The 26,231-nt window shown below is 42.9% G+C and overlaps 1 pseudogene; it reads left to right on the plus strand.

Moving 5' to 3' along the window:
• The window catches only part of LOC141577679 (trafficking protein particle complex subunit 9-like), a 141,119-nt pseudogene that overhangs the window by 79,918 nt on the left and 34,970 nt on the right, over window positions 1-26,231 (plus strand).

Genomic DNA, 26,231 nt, shown 5'->3' on the forward strand with positions numbered 1-26,231 from the left:
TATTTACAGTTGTGCAACAATTATTATTCCAGAACGTTTTCATCACATCAGAAAGACCAGTGGAAATGAATGACCAATCCACCCCTCCCCAGTGGTGGTTCTAAAGAAGTTTCTTGGCTATTCTTGACCATAAATTAACTTGTTACATTCCATGAAAAATCTGGTAGGAATTCTAATCAGAATTGCAATGAATCTGTCTATCAAAATAGGAAGAATTAATGTCTTTATGGCATAAACTTCTTCTACCCATGAATATAACTGGGACCCTATATTTTCATCTCTCCAGAGCCTGGCCCATGGGAAGTCCACACTAATTGTTGGGCTTGTGAATGATGAGATTCTATACATCATTAGTTGCAACTGTAGCCTTTCACAGAAGAGAAAATTAACCTCAGTGAAGCCAAGTGACTCTCTGATGGTCAGAAAAAGTGACAGCCAGTGCTGGAGTGATCCAGTGGACTTGGTGCTTGCAACCAAAAATCTTCAGCAGCTACAGCTAAGGGGATTAGAGTGTTCTTTTATTTTTTCTTAATGGCGTTGCTTTTATTTTTTACTTATTTTTTTAAATTAATTTTTTTGAAGTGTAGTCAATTTACAATGTTAGTTTCAGGTGTACAGCAGAGATTCAGTTATGAACATATGCATATGTGTATAAATATGTTTTAGATTGTTTTTAGTACAACTCATTACAAGAAATTGAATATAGTTCCCTGTGCTATATAGTAGGTCCTTGTCATTTATTTTATATTTATTAACGTGTATCTGTTAATCCCCCCTTTCCTGCCTGCTAACCACAGTTGGCTTTCTATGTCCATGAGTCCATTTCTAGGAGCACCATTTTTCTTAGTAATATATGCTGGTTGGCTGCTTTCAGTTTCAGTAATTCCATCTGTGGGTGCTTTTCTTCTGGTGGCCTTTATGTGGTTTGTACACGTGGTAATAGAGGTCTGTATTTGGGAGAACTCCAGGCCTCGTGTAGTCCCTGGAACAGAGTTCCCACTGAGTTGATGCTTGAACTGGGAAAAAAACATAGTAAATGTTGGAATTTCCAATATGGTTGAGACTTCCAGGTTTCTATAACCTGCTTAGCCCACCTTAATATTGGCTGCACCCTTACTTGGTAATTTGGTGGAATTCCATGGTATGGTGGTGTAGAGACAGGGCCTTTTATGCTTATTCTCTCTCCTTTTTCTAACACTCATTCTCCTGGGTCTCCCAGATCCTCCCCCAGCAGTGCCCAGGGCTGGCTTGGTGCTGCGCTGAGGATATATTTATTAATAAGGACCTTTCCTCATCTCTTCTGAGCCTCCATTTTTTTCTCTGCACAATGAGGGCTTAGACTAGATATGTGCTTTTCAGTTTCTTTTAAAGCCATGTTTCCTTTGAGAAACAGAAAATGCAAATCACTCCTCCCATCCCAACCCTTTAGATTTTGATACAGCCTCCAAGGAGTGACATAGCACTTTGTGGAAAATTGATGTGATTGTGATTCCAGGTGGCACAGAAAAGACTCTTCAGAGATTTATTGCAGGGAGAGGGCAGGAAAGGTGCAGTATGTCACACTTTCTAGTGTGAGCACTGGAGCAGTGGCTTGGATTTAAATACGGTGTCTGACGTGGCCTCTCTCTAATCATGTACAATGTGATAAACTTCTCTACCTCAGTTTTTCTTGATGTGTCAAGTTGGCGTGATAATATTTTAGGGCTTTTGTGAAACATTATACACATAATCCATTTGTGTTTCGGTAGAAATAAGACCTGCTAGGGATTCAGGGATTTGTTTAAAAAAAAAAAATCTTGTCCATAGCAATCTGTCGGTGTGTATTTTGAATTTCCTGGAGGGTGAGGGTTGAGTCTAAAGTCCATCGTGGGACAGGTGGCCCATAGTTTTCTGTGCGCCTGATTGCCCCCTCCTCCCCAGTCCTCTTCCTCAGTCCAGGATTAAGTTCCCTAGTAGATTTACACAGAGGTCTTGTGGAAATGGCTTTTCATTTTATTGTTTCACCAAGAAGGGCTGCCATCATGATCTCTGTGGTCAGGTTTTGAAGGGCTGCCATCATGATATCTAGTCAGGTGAAGGCTATGCAATTGGGAGTTGCTATTTAATAAAAAGAAAAAAATTACAAATAGAAAATTAGAACAAGGGTGATGACAGGAGCTCTTGGAAGTGGGCACCATTAGTTTTGTTAGCTTCAGGTGCAGTGGCCTCTTGCCACGAGGACCCATCCTCTTGCTCTGAAGTTGGAGGGACCGATGGGTTGAGTGGGAATGTTAACTGAGTGTATCTCATGTGCTGGGCATTGTCCTATTTGTGCTTTGTGTTCCTTATTTGAGACAGTGAGCTCATTTAACCTCAATAGCCTCTTTAAAAAATTAGACTTTTTATTTTGAGATATAATGTAGATTCCCATGTAGTTGTAAGAGATAATATGGAGAGGGCCTATGGACCCTTTGTATAGTTTTCCTTAATGGTTCCAACTTGAAAGTTTGGGGTACAATTCATTACTGACTCACTAACAATTTGAGGTTTGTTTTATTGCCCTAATTTTATTCACGATTAAACTGGGGCTTAGAGAATCACACAGGCCTGACCAGGTCACCCACATGGTTAGTGTCGAGACGGGTGGAACGTGGGCTTGGGATTTCCAGGCAGTACCATTATGATGGTCTGTGGCAGGGAGCAGCATTCACTTTGCTGGTTTATTCATTCATTCAACAAACATTATTGAGTAACCTCTGTGGGTCAGATGCTTTCATAGGGTTATCTGATTCTTCAGCAGTCCTGAGAATCAGGTAATGTTTATATTTTTTAATCTGAGAAAATTAGCTCTAAGAAGTTATAACCCCCCCAAAGGAAATATAGCTCATAAAGGAGCGATACTAAATTTGTACAGTCACCCCTTTTTATGCAGGTGGTACCCTAGGCATTTTACATTTGCAAACTTCTGTAATCCAGATATATTCATGTAAGAGAAAGATTTTTTTTTTAATTGAAGTATAGTCAAGTTTACAATGTTGTGTCAATTGCAAGGTTTTTTTTGAATTTTGAATTAAAAAATATTTTTTCAGGAGGGTAATTAGGTTTATTTATTTGTTTCATTTTTTAAAATGAGGTACTGGTGTTTGAACCCAGGACATCGTACATGCTAAGCACGTGCTCTACCACTGAACTGTACCCTCCTCCACAAGGCAAGTTTTCTTATCCATTATTCTGAAGCTTAGGAGTTCAAATAAATTGGATAGAAAAACAGATCTTTTGATCCCACTGTAGTACTTTTCTTTATATTCTGCTGAAGGAGGTTGGGGAAAGCACTTCCTTTGTTCATTTCCTTATTCAGCATTTTTCAGCAGTGACTTTGCATCAGGGCCTTGGTAGGTGCTTGGAAACAGAAAACAAGAAATGACCCTTCTCTGCAGGGCAGGAAGCCTAGACCAAAAGCTGGGTAATGTGATCCGAGCTACGGTAGCCATTTGAAGACTCTGAGGACAAACTGTACCCCCGGATTTACTTGAGCTTCCCTTGCCTTCTGGTTGGTACACACCAGGTCACCGCAACCCAGATGGGCCTGCAGCCCACAGTACAGTATGTACCTCGATCTCCTCTCCCCTCTCGTCAGGGCCTGCAACATGAGCATCCCTGACTACGTGCAGTATGCTGAGGACCACCAGACTTTCCCCGTGGTGGTCGAACACGTGGGGATCATCTCAGAGGAGAATTTCTTTTGCATCTATAAGTGAATCACCTTGGTGAGTCAGATCAGTCCGTGCAGCTCCCAGTGGGCAAACTGTATCCACTACAGGCACCACTATGCGCCCAAGAATGGGTGGAGCGACTTCCAGACCCACCGCAAGGTCTTGGGCCTTGTCATCATTACTGACTGCCTCTCGGCCAAGGCTTCGAAAAGCTCCACGTGCAGAGGAGCTGTATGGCACCACGCTCTATGACTCTCAGCTCTTTGACTTTCTGCTGTATGGGGAGGTGGCCGAGCAGCCGCGCACCAACGTGGCCTTCAATTTACGAGGACTGCAGGGTGGTGGAGAAGAAGATCGACGACTTCACTGAGTCACTCTTCATCTTGCCCAAGTCCAAGTGGCTGGACGGTGCATCCGACAATTCTGGGGACAAGATCCTCCTTCTCTGCATCCCATTTGAGAAGGAGGACATCATGGGACTGGACACAGAAAGCAGGTAAGTTTACCTGGAGGCCAGTCCACCCTGGCTGTGTGCCGGGTTTCTTCCCTACATCCAGAAAGGGATCAGCAAGGAAGAGGACTCTCTTGTAGCCAAGGGTGGAGGGAGGTGCAGCCCGCCGGTTTACAGTCATTTAAAAGTGAATCCGCCTTTGTTTCAGAGAGATCCTTTTAGGGTTATTGTGGACACTTACTCCAGCTTTTCAGCCAGGACCCTGGTGGGACCCCTGGAGTTGCTGTCCAATAGAGTAGCCACAGCCACTGATGCTAGGAGAGCTGGGGAGGAGGCTGCTCTGAGCTGAGATTTGCTGTAGGTCAAATGAACATCAGACGCTGAGACTTGTCTAGTAAAAAGAATGTAAACTATCTTATCACTTCCTATATTGATTACATGTCAAAATGATAGTATTTTACATACAGTAGGTTAAGATTTGTTCTTAAAATCATTTTCTAGTAATTGTTTTTTGTTTGTTGGTTTGTTTCTTTGTTTACCGTTTTAAATGTGGCAACTGGGAAACTTTCTTTACATGGCTCTCATTTCATTTATGTTGGGCAGCCTGTCTTAAGATAGTCTCATCCCTTTGCTTGTAGATGAGATGCTGAATCCCGAGAGGCAGAACGAGGCGCTGGTTGAGTTGGGGCTGGAGCCGGTGTCTCCTGCCTCCCAGGCCCAGCACCTGTTCGGCTCAGGCCCTCTCTTCCTGCCCGACAGCCAGCATGCCATGTTGGGACATCAGAATCACCGCCAGGGACCTCCGAATGAACTCCTTATGCAGGGAAAGGCGTATCACGGAGTATGGGAAAGAGCAGGGAAATGTTCATCCTCACTTTGTCCCTGTGATTAAGTCAACGGCCCCACTTTGTCTCGGAATTACAGACGAGCTCTTCTGGGCTGCCTACCCCCCCACCATCTGCTCTGTTTCCCCGTGTATCTATAGTGCTGTCCTTCGTGCAGAAGAGGGTGACATGCCTTTGCCGAGAGGTGGTCCCCCTTTGCTGGGGAGAGTGAGGGAAGCTGTGTGCCCACGGCCTACGGCCTCAGGCCTTGAGTCTGGAGAGTACTCATGGCGGTCTGACAGGTGACGGTCGGAGGACCTGGCACGGCTGCCGGGCCCACTGTGGAGGCGGTGCTCTGTGATTCTTGAAATTAACTAAGATCAGATTCTACTTTCTGGTTGTTGGTAAGTTGGAGGAGAAGATGCCAGAGAATTGAAAAAAAAAGAATGTCCAGACCAGCCCTGTGAGTGATAGGCAGAGGGGACCCGAGTCCCCCACGTGTGTGAGGTGCCTAGCGGGCTCTGGATGAATTTTCTGTTCCTCCCGGACATAACTCTATGGCTTAAGGAAGAGGCAAGGCATGTCATGGCCTGTACTTGTCCTCACAGGGCCCTGTGATCTTCATGCCTGCACTCCCCTTCTGCTCCTTGGAGATGAGGTGTCAGGTTTAGGAGCCTGGGCACTGCTGAGGGCATAGCTGCCAGCACTGTGCTACACCGAGGCTGGCTCCGTTCACCTAACATGTCACCTCCTGCTGAGCCCCCAGGCGTCAGTCAAGGTAGGTGCATAGGTGCAACATACGCAGAGACCACGTTCTCCCCCTGGACAGATTGGTTGGTGAGCAGTGGAAGCCTAGAGCCCTGCCCCAGCCCCAGGCCAGTGCCTCCTCTTTTGTCATAGGAGGCACTGGTGACATTTTTGCTCAGCAACTGCTTGGCTCTGACTCTGCAGACCCACCAGAGAATGCCAACTTGTTTTTGCCTTTTGAAGTCTGCCCTTGGGATTTCGCGGAGTAGCTGGATGTGTGCTTAGCCCATAGTGGTTGACACTGTCACCATTGTTTACCCAGAACCTCGTGTACCAGGCATGGCTCCCGGCATCAAAATACAGCAGCGCATTAAACCTCCCTCCTGGTGGGTCTGTCTGTTTTGGTACCATAAGGGCTCAGCCAGCATCTTAACGTCAGTGAGATAACGTGGCCAGTGAGCTCGGGTCAACCACATTCTCCTCCAGTCACTTTTACTCAATTTTTGCTTTTACTATTCCACAGTCATTAATTTTTTAAACAATGCTTTGGTACAGGAACAGTCTAATTCTCTCCTGCTACTCTTGGTGGAAGTGAGTAAAACTGTCCAGCCTGAAATGCGACCACAATTTGTAGCTCAAAAGCTGCCTAGACGCATATAGGTGGAGTTTTGGTTAGGGGCGCTGATCACGTTGGGGTCCCCCGGCAGCGCCGCTCCCCTCAGGCCCCTGCCTTCCCTGGAGCAGGAGGTGAGTGTGGGTCTCACCGTCCCAGCATCCCTGGCCTCACACACTCACATAAATTCTTGTACATGCTGTCAAAATCATTTTTGTTCTTGTGTGTTTCTAATTTTCTCTTGTTCCTCTTTTCCTTTTTCTTTATTCTTTTTCTCTTGTACTGCCCAGTGAGCATGTTGTTGCGTCTGAAAATGTGGGCTGTGCACACCCTGCATTGGAAATATCCAGATTGCCCTCCGTACTGTCTCCATCGCTTTAAAGAGCAAAAACTTAACAGTTACCTTGATCCATGTATTATCCTAGTCATTTTTATTTTCTAATTTTTTGGAATATTTGCTTTGTTAGCACATCACCCACTGGTTTTTGATACCTGTTAAAATCCTTGCTTTGAGGAACCTGTTTGGTCCTCCTTATATTTGGTGACAAATGCGCCCTTATTAAATTTGATTGTTTTGAAGAAGTGAGATGCGAATTGATTTAGGCGGCTGCTGAGGGATTCTTTTCATGGAGTATTTAAACTTGTAAAGTCAAATTCTGCAGCATCTTGCTCGATTCCTGCTTTTACACAAACGTGCTCTTCACGCGGTTCCTGGCTGTCACTGTGTGACGTGCGTGATGGCACTTCCTGGCCAGCGGTCACTGGTGAGAAAGTGGCAGGCTCATGGGTGTGCAGCTGCAGGGGACGCTGTTGGAGGAAGCAGTCACCGTTTACTTATTTAATTTTTTTTTTTTGCATTCAACATCCCTGTGCCATTTACTTTACTTTGCCTTCATAAAGTGGCTTAAGGGGGTCTAAAATCCATGCCACTCTTGTGTTCCCTTTACGAGGCTGGTTTTTCTGAGTATCAGGAAAACATGGCCTTCTCCTAAGTAGCTGGCTCACCTGGATCTTGTTGACACAGCGACCGCTAAAGGGGACCGTAGCTTCCTCTCTTCTCCAGCCAGTGGGCATTCAGAGACGGGTCTGTGCTTTGCCTCAGCAGCCGTGCAGGCCTCCCTGCCCCGGCCTTTACTTTTAACCCATGTTGGCATAAATAGCTGACTCCGTGTCTGTTGCAGCTGATGTCCACCACTGACGGCCGTGTAGTTAGTTTGCGGTAGGGAGTCTGCAACACCCCAGCCAACCTTGAAGGAAGAAGTTTTGGCCGACCTAGGACCTTGGATTCTCACCCCCATCATGGTTCATCTCACTCGGTGGAAGGGTTTGGCCACCACCATCATGCTGAACATGAGGCCTTGTTTCTCCTTTCATGCTCTGGTCCAAATGTGGACACTTCATTTATCACTGAATTTGTATCGCTTGAGACAGGCCATAATATCTGAATGAGTCCATCACATTCTGGATGGGGAACAGAACAGAAGTAAGTGTCACAATTAGATGGAGTCTAGGCTGTCCGTGTTGGCTAATGCTGGCTGGGATCTGTGATGGCCGGGCTGTGCCCTGGACACAGGCCTTTCCCGTGGCTCCCGAGAGCCCAGGGGTTGGAGTGAAAACAGCCTTGCCTGGGTTCCTCCATCCTCATCTGCTCACTGGCAAGTGTGTCTGCTAATTAGGAGCTCCCCCAGACCTCGGGCCCTTCAAAGCTCAGACCACGGGAGAACCTTGAGTCCCTTCTCCTGGGCCTCCTTTGTGAGAATACAGTGCCTTCTGAGGTGACCAGTGGCAGGAGATGCCTCCCCCTCCAGGGAGCACCCTACGGAGGACTGTTAGTCAGTGTACCATGCTGTGAACTTGGGGGGTTACGGCCATGGTCCCTGTAGAACCACATTTGAGATGGGCTTAGCGACGGAAATAATAGGACTGATTCCAGGCCAGGGATTAGGGGAGGGAACATTGGAAATTGAATGTGACCTCAAACACATAGTTGGGTGCTGGGGCTGTTACTAAAATGGGGAGTCTGGGAAGTACCTGCCAGGAATCGAATTCCAGAGTAAATGGTGAACATGAGGCATTTTTAAGATGCCATTTGTCATCCAAGTTAGGACTTCAAAGAGGCACTCGTGTTTATGAGATTGTGGCTCAGGTGAAGGAGCCGGACTATAGATACACGTTGGGAGTCGTCATTCTTAGCTGGTGTTCATAGCCTTGCATGTGAATTAGATCATCTCGAGAGCTGCAGACTGAGGCTTAGGGGGGGCAGGGCCCTGCCTGGGTTGGAGGAAAGCCCAGACCATGCAGCTTTGGTGTGTCAGTCAGCGGCATTTGCGATTTTCAGCCTAATGCCATTTATCTTTAAGGGGCGGGGGGGTGTGCAGGGCCAGCCAGGAAGAAATCTGAAGGGAGGGTCGTGGCCACGTGTGTGTCTTGGGAAGATGCAGAGTCTGCAGGGTCCTGGAGGGTAGACTTCTTAGAAGCTGGAGTTGGAGTGAGGAGTGGGCAGAAGGTAGTCACACTCACCTGTGAGGGAGGGGGGAGTCCTTGGGAGTCCCCACCCTACCGGACTCGCTTTCCCATGAACAGAAGGCAATCATACAGAGTATCTGAAGTGAGAAAGGATGGGTGCTGAGAGGGGAGCCAACCTGGAGAATGGTGCTTGGAAAGTACTGGAATAGTCTCCCTGGAAAATAGAGTTAAAAATACCCAGAATCTTAAGAACGTTGATAGTGACTGGGGAGGAAGCAGTTTTTCTGGCCTCCTAAGGGTAAGTCATGTATCCGGGGATACACAGAAAAATCGGGCATTCTGTTCCGTGGTCTTGATCCTTACCGGGGGAACAGTGCAAGTTTAAAGGGGGAGAAGGGCAGCGGAGGGAAACTAGCCAGGCCCAGTGTCAGGTACCAGTCGGCCGCCCTACTTGCGTGTTGAATTCACATCCATGCCTCCCAGATGGGCGGTGGCAGCCCCCGTTTGCAGATCGGGAAGCCTTCTCAGAGGGTTAAGGAATTGGTCCGTTTAGTGGCTAGTAAATGCTGCAGCAGAATTCAAGCAAGGCCTTGTCAGACTTCAAGGGCATGTTTTCTCTACTAATTCCGGTACCTCCCTGTTGAACCTGGAATGGTGAATTGGGTCTGTTTTGGAGCCTTTCAGAAAAAGTACGATTTAAGTGCCTCAGGACTGTTTCACAAAGCTCAGCGTTCTTTGATTTTTCTGAAGCACCGCAGTGCTTTTCGCCCCACAGTTGTTAGGTTTTCTCCATTCTCGATGACGTGGTTGCAAATCACGTACAGGTGCAAAACCAGACTTAGCAGCTTCTGAAGGGAAACTCTCCAGTTCTCCCTTGATCGGCTTTCTTCCACGGGATGTAACTGTGCTGCAGCGTAGGCCTGAGTTTTACTTATGGAGTGAGGGTTTAATATCCAAAGTTAGCATAAAATGGTCAGATGAAGAAAATCGACGTTGACAATTTATTTTTGGGTTTCATTAGACAAGATATACTATCAATTAATGACCCATATAGCAAATGAAATTGACTACAGAACATTGCATTTCTTACTTTCTATTTAGAGTTCTCTTACAGAATAAGGTTGCCTGCTTTGGAACATCATCTCCACCACCACGGCACCTATCAGTGTGTTGGTGTGATTGCATTTACGCAGTGAATGTAATCTGATCTTCCTCAGCCCCAAACACTCCAGTGAAGAATCACGGGCTGTAGCCATCTCTTGGTCACGCAAATACTTCTAAAATTATATGATGCCAGAAAAGAAGGAAGAGAGAGAGAGAGATTGCCTTTATCAAAGTTCCTTTCAATTCTAACTGCAAACTGTTGTTGAGCAGCTCTGGTTTCCTTTGGATATGAATATATACATTTCTTTGCATGTAATCTGGGTTTTGGACTAGAACACCAAGTTCTTGCTGTCCACAAGCCACAAAAACAGTAGCCAAATTGCACACGTGTGAAATTGTTTATACTTTTTCCTGAGAAAGTATCCTTGAATTTGGGACTTGGGCTGTGATTTTTGCTTTTTGCTTCCCGCACCCCTCTTGTAATCTCTCACTCCTTCTCACGTGGCCCCCAAGAGTTCGTGGTCTCAAAGGAGCAGGCAAACACCCAGTTGGTCACCATGTACTGCTGCTATAGATGAAGCCCAACCAAGACCTAAAGGACATTATCAGAGAGGACTTCCTGGAAGAAATGGACTCTACATTCATTTGTGAGGACAGAGTGTCAGCCAGGAGAAGTAGTCAAGAATGTGGCTCAGGTGGCAGGTGCAGCCCGGGCAGATGCCTGGAGGCTTTTGGCGTGGGGAAACGGGGAGAGTGCCCTGCGTGGTCCAGGGTGGAAGGTGCCCCTGCTGGTGAGGACACTGGAGAGAGTCCGGGATGGAGGGCTTTGGAAGAGCTTGGGTTTTACTAGAACTGACACAGTAGTCAGTGAAGGGTGTCATCAGAAAGTGACCCTCAGGAAAGGTAATTCTGGTTTTTCTTCTGATATTCTACAGACACAAGGGTCGGGACGGGTGAGAGTAGGTATATCTGTCTCTTTGAGACCCACCCCGTCAGTCATTTATTCATAACACGTGCACTTCTGTGTGTCTAGGGGAGAGAGGGTGGAGCCACATTAGTAAGCAAAATGTATTTGCTTCTTGTGAGCTTAGCATTGTCAGAAGTTGACTTAGCCTAGAATGTTCTAGGAATAGAGGAACAAATTGTGGTAGTTGGAAGGAGGGAAGGCTTCCTTGGGAAACAGTCAAAATGAGCCTGGAGACAAGTGGGAAGTAGGAGCAAGTCAGGGGGCCCCTGAGGTCACTGGGGACCTGTGTACTGAGGTGAGGCTGGGCAAGCAGTGTCTGGGGTGGGGCTAGAATTCCACCAGGGAGCCTCTGAAGGGTTTGAAGTGGGGGTGATGTAATCAAATTTGTGATTTGGGAAGACTGCTGTGGCTCTGTGTGTGTGTGTGTGTGTGTAGCAAGGAAGAGGGGAAGGGTGCCACCAACAGGGGGGGTCATTAGAAGAACATTCACAGGCTGGGAGAGAGGCGTCGGGACTGCTTGGGGACGACAGGGGCAGTGTGGATGCCGGATTTCCTTATGGGGAGGGCTTGTTAGCAGGGTGACCCTAGAGGCGACTTTTGGCTGGAAGAAAACAGATGGAGGCTTCCAGGTGGACTTTCCTCTTCTCTCCTTCCCTGCCTTGTGTGATGATCTTAGCTCAGCCAACTTTTGGAAAAGAAGAGCTAAGTTCCAGGGTAGCCCAGGACTTTGTTGAGCTCGTTCGAGTGAGATCTGATAGGATTTAGGTTTGTGTTCAGATCTGCATGTTCACTTAGCTAGAAACGTCCCGTCATTTCGATTTCTATAGGGGTTTTTATTCTTGATAAAGATTGCTTTCTTGGTGAGAGGAAATTTAATACAGCTGTTGGCTTTCTCAAAAAAAATCATATCTTTTAAGAACTTTAATATTCAAAACAATAGGAATATATTAAAATGTTAAAGTAAGTCTTTGGTGCAGTTTCTTTGCTTTCTGAGCTAGTGTGGAGTTAGAGCCTTTGCATTACTTAAGAGCACATACTTGTCAGTATTTAAAGAGCTGTTAGTGAGCGCCCCAGGCCCCACCTCTCAAAACATCATTAAAGTTTGCTCTGAAATAGTGAGGTCATAAAGGTCTTATTTGCAGAAACCAAATAGTTGGTTTATAATATGCAGCATAGCTCCCTTTATAAAATAGTAATAGGTTCAAAATTAAGAAAGTGGAGGATAATTGATTTTTTTAAAGCTGAAACATAAACTTTCTTGTGCTAATGTTGCAACTGGAAATTTTGAAAAGAAAAATCCTACTGTAATATCATCTACGTGGAATACATATATGACTTTCACTTTTGAAAAGTAACTGCGCGGTGGTTTTTGAAGTCAGGAGAATTCCAGCTCAGATACTGGCAGTGATGGTTGCTGGCTTTTAATGGAAGGGCCTAAATTTGCCTTCTTAGCATTTTTTTTTTTTTTTTGGAGTGAAAAGTTTGAGTAGTGCTTTGCCAGCATGATTTTGGGGCAATTTGAGGGCAGATGTCGTGTACCAGCAATGAGATATTTCCATGCATTTTATTTTCCAGACATCACCAGGGCACATGTGGGGTTTGTGCCTGCAGGCTGGAATGCTGCTGGACTCCCTGATCCATCACCGTTATGTCCTGGAGCTGCTCCGGTCAGTGAATGATTTTCTGTGGCTTCTAGGTAATGTGGTCTGAGGCAGATGATCAGATGTGTAGTTAAAGTACTATTACTTGAAATAAGAGTAACCTAGAAACATGGCTCTAACAATACAGTGTGAGGGAGAATTGGCTGAGCTGCTTGCAGTGGGGAGTCTTCTTAGGTGACTCCCTCGCCGTGATTCTTGCCAGTATCCGCCCCAGCCCTGCACGGTAGTCCTGCCGAAGCAAGCATGCTCTTTGCTCAGAAACGCACTGAATTTCCTTGTGCCTCTGTTTGTTGGCTTGTTTTTTGAAAGCACGTCTTGCCCTTTGCTTAAATGCCATCCATGGTAGTCACTTCTTACACTCATTCTACTGGACTTCATTCATAAATAGCTGCTGAATGGAAGAACAGAATGTAGTATCTCCATGTAGTGGAACATTATTCACATGTAAGAGTGAATAAAAAAGAAAAAACAAATAAAGAGGAAAATGAAAAAGGCCACCTGTTCTGGGAACTCCTCCCTGACTGTTCAACCCGCACTTTTCCCTTTGAAACCCAATCACTTATGCTCCACCGTACTCTTTTTGATAGTACTTACTACCTTCTAATAAACTTTAACGTTTTCAAAAAAAAAAAAAAAAAGAGAGAGAGAGATGCTGATACCACTTCAAAATGGACAAGCCTTGAAAACAGCATTTTAAGTGAAAGGAAGCAGACACAAACGGCCACATATTGTTGATTTCAGTGATCTGAAATGCCCAGAAAAGGCACATGCAGAGGCAGAGAGCAGGTGATGGTTGAAAGGGGCTGGGTGGAGGGGGATTAGGGAATGACTGATAGTGACAGGGGGTTTCTTCTGGGGTGATGAAGTGTTCAGGAAATAGATGGTGGTGAGGGCTGCACAACTGTGAGTGTGCAGAAGACTGCTGAGCTCTGTCTCTGGGAGTGCCTGTGGTTGGGGCGGCTTTATTTTGTTCTCATCGTGCAATGAGAAGACTCATCTGCTGCTGTGGCCATTCTACTCCCGTGAGTGGTGAGGATCAGAGACTTTGTAGAGTCATGTTTCTTTTTTTTTTGCCCCTTGCTGAGTGTAGGCAAAAAAGGTTTAAGCCTGAGAAAGTGCTCCATCTGCAGAAATGTCTTTTAGTTTTGCATGGTGTAAAAATCTTGAGAGCTTTTTAATCGTTGAGGACAGCCTGTGGGGGGAAACAGCCCGTGAATCCTGGGTGAGTCCCGGAAGAGCTGCGTGTCCCTCCCTGACACGGGTGGGGATTTCACCCCCGTTCAGGCAGTGAAGGGCCCAGACCCGAGAGCGGAGTTGACAGTCGTGAATATTTACGTGAATCCGCTGCTTCATCTTGGATATTAATTTCAAGCTGAGTCAGTTTGTGGCGGCAGCCTCATCCTACATCAGGAATTTATAGTATCTGCTCTTTGAGGTGAAGACCTGACAGACTTGATTATTTAACAGTCTCCCTTGAATTGATATCTCAGATTACTTTGTCAAAAGCAAAACAGCAGAAATACAGACGTCCTTTAATGCCAATGTGACCTGGAAAGGGTTTAGTCTCTGTGCCTCAGTGGCCTTATCTGCGGGTGGGGATGATGATAACAGTGCTTCCCTCAGAGGGGCTGGTGAGGGGAGAGTTAGAAGCACTCATGGAGGACTTACACGAGATTCTCATGAATGACCGAATTTAGTGCTCTCAGCCTGGTCAGGCCTCAGGAGAAGAGATGTCAGAACAGAGCAGTCCTAGCGGGAGCTCGATCCGTGTTGGCAGGTGTTACGATCAGTATCACCTCTGTGGGTTATCAGGTAGTTTTAAGACTTGGTAATATGAATTCATGAATAATGTTAGAAGACTAGACATCTCAGATCCTGTTTACATAGTTCTCAAGATTTCCTCTGAGAAATGGATGGTTTTTTCCCCATCTTAAATCTGAGATGAGTCTCTAAAAAATTCTGTATTCCTCCATCTTTTTGCTTTAATTCTCCATTTCTTAAAAAAGAAAGTTTTTAAATGGAGTTACTGGGGACTGAACTGAGGGCCTCATGCATGCTAAGCACATACTCTCCCAAATGAGGTATAATCTCCCAAATGATTTTTTTTTTAATTTACTTTCTTAGTATTCAGAGGTTAGAGGCCTCTAATTCTTTTTCTGGAGACTTGTCCATGAACTTGTAAATCTATAATTAATGGACAAAACTTGGTTTATTAAAAACATCAATAGAACATTCTGCAATCCATCCAAAAGGAAATGCTGATTGAATTAAAATGTTTCTCCTTTAAGGTGATTTCTCCTTTTTGGTCTAGCTTAATTTATTAACAGCCATCCTCATCATCATAATGACCAAACTCGCTCTGAGTGGACACCTACCTAACACTAAAATGCTTTCCTCATGTTTTACTTCATAGCAGGTGTTTGAGGGTAGGTATCAGTGTCTCCTTTTTTGCAGCTGAGTGATTGAGAGATGGAGCAGCTTGTCTTAAATCACACCCAGCTGGCGGTGGCTAGCTCGGTGCTGGAACCCAGGCTGCACAGGATGCATTCTTAATTGCTCCTCTAATCAGCCTCCCGTTGAGTGGTTACCCGAACTGCTGTGACTCCATAAATGGCCGATTTTAGTGATCTCAGCCTTATGAGGCCTTCAAAGGAGAGACACCAGTGAGAATGTGAGACAGAGTGTCATAAATTAAAATTGTACATTTTCACAAATGTTTAATTCTCAGGTAATTACTTAAAAAGTTAATTTTTTTTTAATTTAGTGGTCTGTTAGCACAAAAAACAAAACATTAAAAACAATTATAGTGCCAAAGAGAAGTGGGCTTTGAAAGTCCAACCACTGTTAATGATGTTACTTGTTTTTCTCTAGTGGCCCTTATTGACAGAAATACTTACAAAGACTGAATTGGTTTTATGTAGTCTTAATATGGAAGAAAAGATTGTCAGTGAATATTATAAGTAAAATCTTTACTCTTTTCTTTCCTGATGGTGAATATGTAAGTTGTTTTCATGGCTTAATTACATTTCCTTATTTGTGAAATTTGAGTAATATCGTTTAACTTGTCTGACTGTGAGAGTTAGACGCCTTGTATACAAAGAACCCAAGAGGTGCTTAATAAAAATGTGCTGTCAGAATGACAGATATTTTAGAAGGATCAACTCTGAATACTAAAGAGTGTCGCTTATTTCTGATGCATATTCAATATTTATAATATTTATATATATGATATATTTGAATATGGTTTAAAGTAACAAGGATTCATTTTTTTTTTTTTTAGTGTAGTATGAAGTTTTAATGAAATCTGTATCATACTAGTGAGACAGGGACTAGTTAAATTGCCTTAATCAGACGACCTTGAATATTATTTACACAGAATATTTATTGTTACAACTCAGAATTCATGTTGCCGTGTAACCATCCACACAGACATTTAAATTCGTGGGATTCTGACCAGATTCATTAAGTTTAGTAAAATCCACATTGATCATTTTCAGGGAATAAGCTTCTCTCTTTTGTGATTAAGCAAAATTTTGATTTTTTTCCTGCACTCTTAACAGGTTTAAAATATCAAAACATTGATTTAACAAGCCACTTTTTTAATAGAATAAAGTTCATGCTGTTTTATTATGTAAATAAATGTTTTTGTATTTCATCAATCTTGTATGATATCCTGGCTCTTTGAGAATTATTTTGCAAGATACTTAGATAACCTACTGTTGGAAAAATACAAACGTGACTTTTATGAATATAGGCCTAGTACAGATCTGTTGGTTTATGCTACAGTGCAAGACATGAGGCCTGGGAGAGCTTTGCTGCCGATTGCAGGACAGAACCCATGTCTCAGTTTCCCCTCCTGTAAAATGAAGTGGCTGGACTGGATTCTTTCCTCTTCTAAGATGAGTTTCCATGAACCTATGTCTTTTGTTTATATTCAGGAGTATTAGCAATATCAGATTAAATACTGAATACCCTTCCCTTCCCCCGAAGCAAAGTGCAGTATGTGCTACATAAGCTTTTAGTTATCTGATTCTCTTTTCTGATCCTACAGGCAATTTTTGTGTTGCATCTTTCCCGGCAACCTGGAAGGTCATTTTAGCCATAGGTGGCGCTGTTGCACCTTCTAACAGTCTTAATATTCCTTTTGCAAAAGAAGGCTTAACAAATGTTATTTTGTTTTGATTCCGTTGCTTAGTGCTTCAGAATAGCACAATGTCCATTATGTCTGTCTACCTGGAAAAATTATTCTGCTTATGTCTTAGACTTATTCTGTCATCTCGCTGTGAACATTTCAGACTTGCTGTGCAAACAATGGCAAAATCGGTCTTTTCTTCCAGTGTTAGAAGTCAGTGAGCCGGGATTTTATAAAACAGCTAGAAGCGGCCTCTGGAGCACCTTAAAGCTGAAAAGTGTATTGAGTTCCTGAGTATTGACTCCGCCGCTGTGTGTTAATTGGTGGTAGGAGGTTTGGTACATATACGAAGGGGTGTAGATTTTTGAGTTGGGTTTGCGTGCACGTGCTGCCACTGAGCCACGTGAGCCTGAGTCAGTTTGCTCTGAGTTTTTCCCTCGTCTGTGAGATGGGGACATTCATATCTGCTTTGTAGAATTGTGAGAATTAGAAATTATGTAAAGTGTTTACCACAGTGGGTATGTCAAGAGGGCTCATAAACTTTAGCTGCTTTTTTGTGTGAAGCCATCATTTGAGAGTCTTTGGCAATTACTAAGAAACAGGAAAATAAGAAAAGCTGGTTTTATGCTGAAAGATATTTGAGGAGGTTCCTTAGTTCCTATACCCATAATTAAGCATCAGCAGAGTCAGAACTGTTACACAGTCTCCCTGAACCGACGTTAAGCCACAGAATTCTTTGTTACTTCATATATTTTGGGGCTTAAAGGGATCCAATACTTATACACATGTTGTCTCCAGCAGCCAACTGAGAGATGACACAAAACAGTAGGCAGGCGATAAATGTCTTATTTGTTACTGATGAAGCCACGTTCTCCATGAACTTCAGGGCTGTGGGAAAATGCGTGTCATGATACTGTGTCCCAGAATTAGAGACTCACCCTGTCCCATGTAGCTCTGTGACACAGCGAGCCTTCCCTTGAGAGGACCTGCCCGTTCATGCACAAGGCTGTCCTGCCATGGAGCCGAGCATCCCAAGTGCTTCCCAATGGTGATCAACACTGGAGGGAAAGGAAGGGTTTCAAATGCCCTGCTTGTCTCCCCGGACTCACACCTCACTCTGTTAGTGTGAGGAGGGCTAGCTGTTGGCCAGGGGCCAGGGGTGTGAATGGAGAAGCACTCTCCATGGCCCAGAGGAGTGGTTAGGAGGCATTCCCTCCCTCGGTTTAAACAGGTGGTGGGATGGAAGAGAAGGGTCCTCCCCAAGAGTTTATAAAAGGAGAAATAAGGATTTTCTTTGGGACTTAGACTAGCCAGGAAACACATAAGATGATTAGAATGGAGACTTGTAAATCACTTTGATATTAAGTTGACATTTGTTGAACACCCAAAATGTGCTACATTCTTTTCTGAGAGTTTTACAGAAATGAATCCTTCAATCTTCTCAACAAGCGAGTAAGGAAGGTTTGATTGTTATCCCAGTTTAACAGTGTGGAAATTGAGGCACACAGAGGGTAAGTTGGCCAAAATCACAGAAATAGTAAGTGGCAGAGCTGGTATTTAAACCCTGGCTTACTGGTTTGAGGCTCCCAGAGATGGGCTTTGGGTGTTTAGAGTTATCTGCATCCCTGAATCTTTGTACCTCTGTGCATATGTTAGCCCAGAAAGGACAGGGAAAGGAGAGTTACACAGATGCGCATAGTCATGTCTTGGCCACTGTCCACAGAGAGTGCATCGTGATTGGCGTTATTTGTTTTCCAGGCAGTAGATCAGTTCTTATAACAGAAATTTAGTCCATTGAGTTAATCTAGAAACCCTTCCTGCTCTGTTTCTGTCCATGCTTGCCATGTGACTGCCTCCCCGTGATTAGGCCATTGAGAAAATGTACTCATGGTTGAACTCTGATATTTCAGTCTGGTTCATAGTTTCACGTCTTCTGTTACATTAATAAGTTAAGTTTCTGGTTTTCTTTCATCAGTGTGTCATGAGTTTGGTTAATGTGAAACAAGTCCATGGGAGCCCAGGGGTGATGACGGTATAATTTCTGAGCACGTTGTGGCACTTCTACCCTTGCAGACCTGGCGGGAGTATGTCCGCCTTCCTCACTGATTTCCCCCAACAGCAGGGTCCTCTCCCACCCCCGCATGTGAGGCTGGGAGCTCTCTGAGTAGGCCAGTCAGAGGCCAAGTCCACCAATCAGAAAATGATGAAGTACCTGGAAGTGGTTTTAATAGAAGAAAAGGGTTTCCAGGTAGTCCAATGGGCTGTTCGAGCCCGTTTGGTGAAAAGCTGTCCAGTGTCTGTGGTTGAGGTGCTTCTTTGCTGTTGAAAATCCTGGATTAGATGAAGGGATTTTAAAAAGCAGAAAAGGAGTGATTTCAGGTGAGAAGTGATGGATGACCACCTGTGTGAGGCATAGACAGGGTCTTACAAACTTCTTAAAATAACTTTAAAAGCTCTTCCATCTGAGTGCATTTCATATGGTGTCCAGTTCATCACTGGTCACCCTGAGAGGGCAAATAATTGATGATGGCAGAAAGGACACGGAGGTATCAAAAAGGTCTCAGTCATTTTCCCTTTTTAAAGGATGTGGCAAAGTGTAATATATTTGAGCTGGTTTTTCACTGAACAATTTTTAGTGTTTTCTGGGACTCCCCAATGCTCCAAGGTTCCATGCAGCTGGGTGTCCCCTCAGAGCAGGTCTGTCAGAGCTTGCCCTGGGTTGACGTGGTGTCACGGGGAGCAGGACGGTCAGAGTCCCTGGATCTTCCGAGCTCCGTCTCCTCATCCTCAGTGCCGGGTTTCTCATCCGTGTCTACTTAGGGTTGTTGAGAATCACACGTGATGGTTCAGGTGTGATTTGTGATTGTCTCTGTGATTGGCATATAGTCAATATTTGAAAGAAACACTTTTTTTTTAGTATAATTGTAGCACATAGATTGCAGTGCTTTTTAGTCTGCTTTTTTTTATATAACTTTATTCTTATTTTTAAATATGCACTTATTTTTATTTATTTTTTTGGTGGTACTGGGAACTGAATCCAGGACATTGTTCATGATAAGCAGGTGCTCTACAACTGAGTAATACACACCCTTCTTGTCTGCACTTGAAAATAAATATTTCAATACACAAAATAGCTCTTAAACACCATCATGGGACCTAGTCACTGTATAGAGAGTTGAACACGTATGCTTTTTCAATAAGAATAAATGTTGTTGAGACATACATTTCTGAATCTGTTAATGTGCTTTAAAACGATCATAGGTAGTGATAAACACGAATCTTTGATCCAGTACTTCTTAGGGTCTGTTTTGCCATCAAGTGAAATTACATTCTACAGAGAAAGCTAATTGGATCTCTTTGATATTTGGATGGTTTAGCAGATGATCAAGGCTTTCAAAAGCTGATAGATTTGTATTTTAAACTAACTACAAAGTTATCTTCTAGAAGTTGGAATTCCTAAACTTGTGAAGTGCCCAGTAATCCAGGGGGTATGTGTCTGTGTCTGTGTGAACGTTTGTGTGTGTGATTTCAGGAATCTAGAAATAAGTTTCATATGGACTTCTGATACCTTTCTCCTACAGTTCAAGGTATAGGCATATATTTACACAAATAAATTGATATTCTTTTGTCATTTTGCATATTGGTGGGAATAAGAGTTTCTCATACTTGTTTCAGAAGGGTTGGGGAGCATGAGCTCAGAAAACGGGAGGAGAAAGAGGCAGGGAGGCACTTCACACTTTGTGCAGGATATGAGAAACAGTAGCTTTTTTATCTCTTTTCTTCTAAAGCAATCTGGCACTGAATTGTAACCTACTATTACCCAGAATTGCTTTTCTGATCAGATACAAGTGCCTCAGATTTTTCAAGGCAACATGAATGATGAAATGTGTTTTAGCAGTTATCATTAAAAGTAGTTTTATTTTTCAAGTAAAAGGCTATAGCCTGTGCTTCCAGCGGTACATGAAGTCCTCATTGATCTATGTACATGATCTATGTGCTTAGTTTCTTTGTTTTTTTTTTTTTTTAAGTGCTTGTTTCATTGTGGTGTGAATGAATGTTTAAAATTTCTGGATTTTGATCTTTAGAACATGCTGATTTATCAGAGCTGTTAAAAACCTGATTGTTCTTTGGTCCTTGTTTGTTGGGGCACCCTATTGATTTCTGTTGTCTGTTAAAGCGGGAAATGCTTCCTCTAGCCTGCAGATCATTAAGTGAATGGTTTGCAGTGTGCCTTTAAAATTATTTGAATGCATTGAGCATGTTTGTCCAGTGAATTCTGAATTAACTCATTCTATTGACTTTGCTTTGGTTCTGTGGCTTTTGCTCCTCTCCACAAGAATTTGAATTCTCTGTTGCATTTTGTATACGTGTTCTTAACAGGGGAAGAAATTTTGCATTTTTTACAGAGGTGGCTTTTCCTATCCCCTCTGAATGCCTTCTATAATTGATACAATAGTAATCTGTTATTGCAGTGCATAATTCTTTCATAAACTATTTTTTGGCATAATCAGAAACAATGACAAAGTATGATAATAAAAAATATGAAAACCTTCCTTCCTTTGAAGAATAGAAATCAGGTGGTCAGGCTCACGCATGCTTTGTGCCTGACACACTTACTCTCATGTCACTGTGTATCATGATTCGGAGATGGAGTTGCTCCAGGTTTATAGATTTTTGTTTAAACATTTGTGTTGAATTCTTTCTCCAGGCTGATGTTTCCTGTTGGTTTTGTGGAAAGAGTAGAAGGGAAACAAATCCTTTGTTTTGTTTTCAGGAGGCCTGAGTTGATGAGAAAAGGGTTGAGGGTGGGCTGAGGAAAAGAGTGACACTCCCTCTCCACCCGGCTGAAATTGATAAACAAAGAAATCAATTAAGTGTATCGGTATTTGACCAATAGAAGTTAGAGAGCCCAAAATGGCTAGATATGCCCAATGGAAATTACTGAATTCACCTGCAGAATTATGTGCTTTACCAAGTAGAAGCAACTTAGAGCAATCAGAAAAATCAGTAATATGATGAGATATAAAAGGAATATTATATCTTTTATTTCTGAAACTTTTCTATGGTAAGTTGTGTAGAGCTAAAATTAAGTTTCAAGAACCAGGAGTTAAGAGTGTGGGTAGTTCTGTAGGATCGTTAATCACGGATGTGCCTAGACCCTGCTAGAGTGGCTGAAGATGGCAGGAAAAGACCCAGAGGCAGGATTTGCCATCCTAAGGTGTCCTCCATAATGGTTCCATGTGGGACCCCATGATTGGTTTAACAAATTGTAACACACTCCAGCCTCCTGTGAACTTTAAGAAGAAAAATATATGCTTAAAAACTGCTTTGCAAGCAAGTGCCTGTACATCCTCACTCCAGTCTCCTTGCCTTAAAAAGCAGAGACAATGCTTTGCTTGCATAGTTGAGCTTTTAGATAGCACTCTGCTGGTTGCAAAGCAAGGACCGAGGCCCTCAGCTATAAACGCTGAGCTTGTGTGCTGTTAGATAGTCTATGATCCACAGAACAAGGACCTGGCTGGTCTGGTGGTCTGCTTTGTAATTCACATATCTAAAAATGTATCTTGCTCCCCTCACCCCATGACTTCCCTAAAGATACACTAATCCTTTGTACTCATTGTGTATTCTACAATCTCTGCTTCATACTGTCTTTCCCGAAGGTCCTATTACTATCACACAACTGTTAATGAATTTTTTCTTTGATTATACACAATAAATAAGGGTGCAATTGAGAGGCTCGTGGAGTTGGCTCCCTACTCCCTCTCGATTTATTGACTTTTTCCACAGAGACTTGAATAATCATTCCATGTCAGTAAGACATCTGCCAGCCAACCCACAGTTCCAGGTGAGAAGGATGCAGGTTTATCTCTCCTACCCGATGGAGAGAGAGGAGAGAATTGAGATATGCTCCCCCATGGTCCCTTCCTGTCCCACGGCCACTGCAGTTCACCTGCAGCCTTCTGGCCTCTGCTCAGAGGGCCTCTGTCCCAGGACTGACTGCAGCCTTTTCTTCCCTTGTCAACATTTCCTGTGCCTTTAAGAAGTTGGTCTCTTCTCTGCAATTCAACCCTGGCAGATGTGATGGTGGTCAGCGTGCTGGTGGGCAGTCCTTTGGGGACTCCCAGGAGACATGCTGATTCTCCTGAGTCTCTCAATATGGGTTACAGAACAGTCGAGCACCGAAGGAAGCCCATTCACGTGAGGTCAACAGAGCATTTTATCACTTTCATTTTATTTTTAAATTTTCAGTGGAGAAATTATTTGTAGCAAACTGTTCCAGATATTCGGCCGCCTGCTTTCCTCACCACCATTTCCTTGTTGGCTCTGGTGCTTGTTTTAAGAACCAGGTTTCTTCTCTGGTCATTTGTAGCAGCTGGGCTTGCCGAATCCTTGATCTGCATTTGAAGCAGAATGCTTCTTCCTGATGTGAAACAGATTTTCCTATTTCTGAATATTTTGTGTACACTCAGCAACTGTTTCAAGTGAAATGCTCTTGTCCAATTTCGGTTAACTCACATTTGCTGATCTCCTACTTTCATGCTGACGGCAGTTTCTTCTTCCTCTAATTAAAGTTAGCAATTTGCATTTACTAGGGAAGGTACTGGGCCGAGGTGCTTTATTTCTTACCAGTTTTAATACAATTCACCCATTTAAATATACAGTCGTTTTTACTCTATGCCCAGAATTGTGCATCCCATTTAAACTTAGAATATTTTCATTCCTCCAAGAGGAAGCCCCGTATGCATAAGCAGTCATTCCCATCTTCCCCATCCTCCCCCAGCCCCAAGGAGCCACTCTTCTCTCTCTGTGGATTTGCCTGTGCTGGACATTTCATTTAAATCGTGTCACTTCATGTAAGTGGAACCGTCTATTGTGACTGACTTATTTCACATTGAGTAACGTTATCAAAGTTTGTCCACGTTGTGGCCTGGGTCAGTACTCTATGCTTTGCTATTGCTGAATAATATTCCACTGTATGGCTGAGATCCACTGTTTACCCATTCATCAGGTGATAGGCAATTGGGTTGTTTCTGCTTTTTGGCTGTGATGAGTAGTGTCGCCATGAATATTCCTGTAGGATTTTTTATGTGGACATTTGTTTTCAGTTCTCTTACGTCTGTGCCCAGACAGCAGAGTTGCTGGGTCATTCAGAAACCAAATGTTCAACTCTCTGAGGACCTGCCAGGCTGTTTTCCAAAGTGGCCATGCTGTGTTACGTCCTCACCAGCAAGGGCTGCGCGCTCCGCTTCCTCTGTGTCCTTATTAGTGCTTGTTACTCTTTTTTTTATTATAACCTATTGTAGTGAGTGTGAAGCGGTTTCTCCTAGTGATTTTGACATGATTTCCCTTACAGCTAAAGATATTGAACATCGTTTCTTTGTGCTTATTGGCCATTTGTATATTTTCCTTGAAAAATACCATTTCAGATCCTTTATTCACATTTTAATTGAGTTGCCTTTTTATTGTTGAGTTGTAGGAGGTACTTTTTTTTTTTATAGATACAAATTCCTTATCAGATAAATGATTTGAAAAAAATTTCTCCTGTGTGTTTTTTTTTCACTTTCTGGATGGTGCCCTTTGAAGCAAAGTTTTAAATTTTGATGAACTCCAATTTATCTCTGTTTTCTTTGTTCCTTGTGCTTTTGGGGTATTATTTAAAATCTGAGGTATTTTATTTAAAATTTTATATATAAAATAACTTAATTCGTAGGACCGTTCTAGGAGATGGGTGCGGTTGTTGTCCCCAGTGTATGGATAGAAGACTGAGATGCAGAAAATTTCTCTGAAATATCAGTTTCACAGCTACCCAGTGCTGTGGGAGTTCAGACACTCATGTTTGTCCCAAACATCTGTGATCCTCACCACCATGCTCCACTACTGCCTGGAATCGTTAATGAAAACGTCTTTCCTTTTTTGATTCCTTGTTAGTTTGTTTTCTCATTGGGGACCTCATCTCCTCATTTTCCTTTCGGATATCAGTGTAGATTTATTTTAGGTCTCATGTAGGCAGAAGCATTTCTATCAGTTAACTTCTTTATTACTCACTCTCCAGTGATGATTGTTGCTAGTTGACCTAATCAAGTCATGCTTAATTCTTTCCTTCTCATGACACTAAAAACAGTCATGACTTACAGAATGCTAAAAGCAGAAAGTACTTGATTGATTTTATTTTGCTACCCAATCAAACCAATCAAATAAAAACCCGCTGTTGACACAGATTATAAGCCCTCCAGGATAGGGTCACTGTCTTCCTTGTGTTTCATTTATTTGGTCACAGTGTCTGGATAGTGTCTTGCTGTTCAGCAGTTTTGTTAGGAAACGGTGCTCGTGAATCATTGTAAGGACAGAATTTTGACAACAGACTGTGTTGTTCATTTCACAAGGGAAAAGATAATATAGAAATACTGCTCAGATCTATTTTAAAATTAAGCTTGGAATTTTGAGAACAATTCAAGAAACCATACAAAGATTTTTCACTAATTTTAGATCTATCTTAAACACATTATGGTTACATAGCAGAGTAACTTATCAAGTAGATTTGACAAGAGGAGTGTATTATTGATTTTTTGTTTTAGTTGAAATATTCTACCTGGGATAAAGTAATCAGTGCCTATAAATGAACAAATATGTTTGTATTTCTATGCAACATGGGAGCAGACTTCATATGTTTCTATATAATATATATGACTGTGTGTTTTAATCTGTCTGTCAGTGTTTTTATAGTTTTTCAGCAATGTTTTAACATTAGAATTCTAAGAAATTCACTCCCGATACTACTGCAGTTTGTACTGTGTATCCTGTCTTATGTATGGGATTCCACTGTCCCCTAAGTGAGGAATTTCCTCTCCTATTGAGTTAGAAGCAGATTTAAAGGAACTGTGATTTCTAGGCGTTTGCTCTCCATGTGTTTGCACTTGGGTGTCAATCACAATTTTCCCTTTCTTGAGTTTTCATTGTTCAATTAGAATTTTTGAAAATAACTATTAATATGTTTCACTAGTCTCCCTAGAAACTTGATGTTTTTGTGCTTTTCAGTTTTCAATTTATGAAAATTGTAAATGCACACTTGTTTTTAAGTAGTCCTTTTTCACTAGATATTTGTTTACCTCTTTATAGTTAAAATAATTTTTTTCCCCAATGAATGAATCACTGTGCATGTTTTACAAGATACCTTGCTTTTTATTTTTCTTATTCTAACAGGTATATTCATTGTACAGAATTTTGAAAATAAGGATAAACCCAGTAATAACTTAAAAATGGCCTCTAATCTCACCTGGAGATACAGTTGTAAGGTTTGAAATTGAGAATTACAAATCCTCTCATGTTTTTCTTTTTTTCAAGTACGTTTTGGTTACTGAGTCCCTCGAATTCCCATATGAATAGTAGCAGCAGCTAGTCATTTACTGCAGAGGAGCCCACTGGGATTGTGATCGAGACCACGTTGAGTATACAGATCGCTCTGGGGAGCACTGCCATCCCAAGAGCGTTGTCATCTGATCCAGGAATGTGCGTGATGTGTCTGTCCAGGTATTTAGGTATTCTTTAATTTTTTTCAACAATGCGTAGAGTTTAC

Source organism: Camelus bactrianus, chromosome 5, assembly GCF_048773025.1.
Source record: "Camelus bactrianus isolate YW-2024 breed Bactrian camel chromosome 5, ASM4877302v1, whole genome shotgun sequence".
Lineage (NCBI taxonomy): Eukaryota > Metazoa > Chordata > Mammalia > Artiodactyla > Camelidae > Camelus > Camelus bactrianus.